We start from the raw sequence: 4973 nt of genomic DNA on the forward strand, positions 1-4973 counted from the left end.
GGATACCTAGTAGCATGGCTGTTTTTAGAACGATCGTTCCCCACAGTGTTTACTGCTTCCCTCCCTTCAACCCCCCACCCCATCCCCCGCCTCTTCGCCGCCACCACCACCACCACCACCACCACCACCACCACCACCAGCACTCCAAATATGTTTCTGCCAATGAATCTCGATTAAAACGATGCTCCAATCGAATACATCGGATATAGAATGCTGTAATAATAACGATGATTGGAGTGATAACGATCTTCGATTCTAGAGGATAAATTTGAAACGGCGATTTCAATGTCTCTCTTCTATCAACTGATTTATCATAAATGTAAGTACAAGATTTATTATTCTTAAAAACATATTTTTATGTATATGTATCGGAGCGTATTATTATCAGCCTGATACCCCATATTTAAAAAGAATAGAAAATATCGCCGCGTGATTCGATACGCATTTCGAAATTCAATGGAAAGTGATTACTGGTAAAAAGTAATCACATGTGAAAATCTTGCTTCAACGTAAAATCCAGTTATGTAATATATCATAATGATAATCGAAATTATATGGACTGCTCTTAACACAGTGCAAATAATAAATTGAATAAAAACCGATGTAAGAAGCTTTACGACGATATTTATTTATTTGAGAAAGCCAGCACTTGATGAACGAACTTCGTTTCACAGGATAAAGATATTTCTCATAAATCTCGTATCCTTCGGCCACGCTTGAACTTTCAAACATATAGATACTGTCAAACATTCGTAATGCGTATTTGGCAATAGAAATTACTAATTAAAAAATTGAAATGCTTTGACTAATGTATACAAATCGAAAGAGATCAAAGTTTACGAGCATAGATATGTAATTGATGATTAATGCACGATGGTTATTAAACATAGGTTTTCGTTATACATTATATACGGCGAAAAGATAACGAAACGTTACGTTGACATGCGAAAGGCCGCGTAATTATTGCACTCGCGGTATTCAATGCAGTGTGATAGGATAGCTCGAATGTAGCCGCGCGATAGAATACCGAGAAGAGTCGCATGAATGAAATTGAGCTTCTATTCATGCACGATGTAAGTCGCAGATTGTAAGTAACCACTGTCCTCGCATTGTTAGCATTCGATTATACGTAGGGCAATTTGAGTGTGTCGTAAATGGTGTAACAACGCGATACGCCGATTTACGTTAATACAAAAAAAAGTGCTTTCGTGAAATTTCAAACATTGAAAATTTCAAGCTCGTTCGAACCAGTAACGTATAGGTTTTACAAATATCGGGAAAGATAACGAATGCTGAATTGGAACAAGAAGACACGATATACAAATGGTTTTTCACTCGATCCTTTGTGAACGGTTGCAGTATTCGCGACATAAAGTTAGAGGTACTGACGTTAAAGTTCGAGATACATCGTAATAAAAAGTAACGGAGTAATAAAAGAAAATTGTGTATTAAAAATATGTTTACGTAGGCGACGTTTAAAGGCTTACGTGTACACCTTACGGTACCTACTGTTATTTTTTGCTCCATGCTGAATTTATTTCCACTATTCATCGTTAGCTACACAGCAGAAAATGAAACGTTAAATGTTATTGTATGTGCCTAACGAGTAAACGAGTTCTAAAAGTTTTCGGTAAAAAAGCTAGAAACGATATAAAATGATGCATAGACTGGAAGAAAACTCGGAAGAAACGTGGTCGATGAAAAATAAACACGATAAGATTTCGAATTTCATTCGCAAGTGGACGTAGCGCGCGGTGTCGTTCATAGTGGAAATGGAGATTTCAATTCGTTCATATAGAACACGTATGGCCTACAAAGAGCCCGCATGTTCCAAACTGATATATCTATACCTACGTACAGCTAGGCCACCATAACGAAAACTGACTCCCATTAGTCGTTATATATAACTCCATGAGAATCTGTTTGGGGTTGAAAGCATTAACCCTCCTTCTCCCTATTAGGGTTCTATCGCGAAGAGACCCTCATGGGCCCGTATGTCATGGGAAAAACCGTGACATCCTCTAATTGGACAGAGCCTGACTTCCAAGCTACTATCAAACGATGTTGATTATAACACGATGACCGTAATCAGATAAAAGATACAAGGATTTTTATTACACTGGTTAACTAGCGACACCGATCGTATCGATCGATCATGCTGAATTCTTAAATAAATTAAGCGAATGCCATGGTTTTATTTTGCTAAATGATACAGATTATAAATAAATATGACAATTTCAGCGTTCTGTTGCTGGAAAAATATTTTGAATCGAAAATGCTAGAAAGGACTATTAAGAAGATAAGTGAAAGATAAAATCCACCGAGAGAATTTAGGTATTCGACCGTTAATTATTTCCCTTTATCCTTTACCATGTTTGGAGTTTTAATTTAGCACAAACATTAGTATCCCGTTATTGTTTCATTAAGATTCTAATCAATAGCAACGTGAGTTATAAAAGTTTAATACAATAATATTTTGTTCGGTTTCCCTTTTCGATAAGTGTTTATGATTAACGCTTCAACGATAAAACGCATGAATCTTTGTAGAAACTATATGCACTTTAATCTACAATTACAAAGCGTAAGAAAAAATGATGTACGTCGTAAAGACATAAAATGTTTGCAATTACGTTATTCAGATATAAGTGGAGAGTCATTGTGCAAATATAAGGTAGAGATATAGAAAAGTCTATTTTCACTGGACAAACTTTTTAATCGGAAAGAGTCGAGATCTACTGGACGTTTTCCACAAATATTCATAAGCCATGCTCGATCTTTTTTGTAGAGTACTTGACTTGACATTGAGTGTCTATAAAATTGGCGATAACCTCGCTTCCTACTCGAACGACCTCGTGTCGCAACTTCCGGCTTTCCTTTCGCAAAATGTCACTTCCTCCTTCGACCTGACACGTCGGCGTTACAGCTGCGAGCAGTTCCGTAAAAATCGGTTCGTAAAAATCCGTAAAAATCCTGAAAGTCGATCGGCAGAGGAGACAGCGTATTATTATAATCATCGAACCAGCGATAACTAAGATTTCTCCAAGGCTAGGCTTTAGAATCTTTACATAAGAGATTTTTCAACAGTGAGTGATTTATCATAAAATTTGAATCCTCGAATAACCTTGATATACCGATTTTCCTTTAATTTGAATTTTTACAGAAGCGTTTTACAGAATATACTCGAGCTCGTTTAAAGTAACGGTGCTCTCGTTTAGTCGTAGAATTGAAAAGTTAGGAACACCGATAATTATGGCACAGATACACGTTCAGTAATCTGTAACGGCTTAGGGGATAAAGGTAACGGGGTTGCAATGACGACACAAAGACACGAAAATTACATTAGCCACAACGGTAAAACTATGAACTTTGGAAAGATTATCCGAAACTGCATTGTGTTTTCTATTATCTTTTCACTCTCATCGTATCTGATTGTACCGTGATTTCGTTCTAATTGATACTTTCACGACACTCGTCAAGTTCTAACACAACGAAAAGACGCGCGATTGATACAGCGCAAGTATAGTTTAATACAAGCTACTAAGTAAATTGTTTTGATTTTAAGACATACGGTAAAAGCGATCTCTCCGAGCGATTTTTATGGAAATACGTACATTGCCAGGCATTTACATGCTCGACCGCTAAACAGTTCTGGATTCGTTTTCATTTGGAACTCTCGCTTCGAAGATTATGTTTCGACGACACAACAGAAGCGTAAAAACAAGCAGAAACGAGTTGTAGCGTGACGTCACGCTGCTCAGCGTGTGACATTTTCAGCATGGCATTTTCTTATTAGCCGGCACATTCTCGTCTCAAGAATCCTCCACCTCCTGCTCTTCCTCTTCTTTCGATCGTTCTCCTGCGAAAGGGGCGCAGTTATCGCGGTTATAACACGTTGAACAATGGTGCTCGAATCGATAATTATCTTCGAATCTGCCGAATACTTATTCTTTCTTATTATCAGATGTAAGATATTTCCAGATTTCACGATATAATCGCGTAATTAAAACCGTTTATGTATCGTAACGTTTAATGAAACGAATAAAGATTATACGTATATATGGAAAGTTTAGTCGATTAGGAAATTCCATTGATCGCGCGGCGTTTCACCAGAGCGCATTAACCTTGGTCGTGATCCTCTCGAGTTTCTCGTTCAAGTTCTCAGAACCGAAGAGGGCGATGTTTCGTTTTCACCCTGCGGTAGTTGCAGCGGAAACGAAAGTCACAGGACGTCGCATCGTATCTCTTCGCCAGGGAAAAACGCATATTTCTTAATTGTTAACGGTACTCGAACCGATGTACACGATTTGACCACTGGTCAAATAGGAAGGAAAATAGGAAGGACGCAGGCCTGCGAAAGAAAGTCCAACCGATCGACTATGCATAGGGTTCTGTTTAACACATGTACATCCCTGCCTTTCCTCGTGCACTCCAATAATAACACGCATACGTACGCTACGTATGTACATCTGCTGGACACTTGGCTGACTTTTCCTTTTCTTTCTGCCTCGCTTTTGTTACCCTATTCTGTCTTTAATCGCGGTAACGAGGCGTCTCTCTTCCTCTTTGTCTCTCCTCTAGCTGTTTCTTTCGTTCGCCCATCGACCGCGACGTCTTCACGGACACTTTCGAAACTTTCGACGATGGATTTTGTTCCAGTTGCTCGTTTCTTGTTCCGCACGGTCCCCAGATCGAATCGCTTTTATTCACAACGGCTAATGGAGGAAAGTGGCTGAAACTCTTACCATGCAAATTTCACACCTATTCGGTATAAGTTCGCTCGTCTCTTCTCCGTTCGAGAAACGCATCGATCTGGATATGGCGGATGATGAATTCGCTTTCTTAATCTAAAAATTATATTTACGTAGTTGCTTCTAAAAGATAGCATCTTGATCGGCTCACTGTTCCATGAAATTTAATCGTATTCCTCTTGCTTGCTCCTATATTTTCTCTTTTCTTCTCTTTTTTTCTTTCTC

Source organism: Bombus flavifrons, chromosome 12 (assembly GCF_040668555.2).
Source record: "Bombus flavifrons isolate JBK064 chromosome 12, iyBomFlav1_principal, whole genome shotgun sequence".
NCBI classification, from domain to species: Eukaryota; Metazoa; Arthropoda; class Insecta; order Hymenoptera; family Apidae; genus Bombus; species Bombus flavifrons.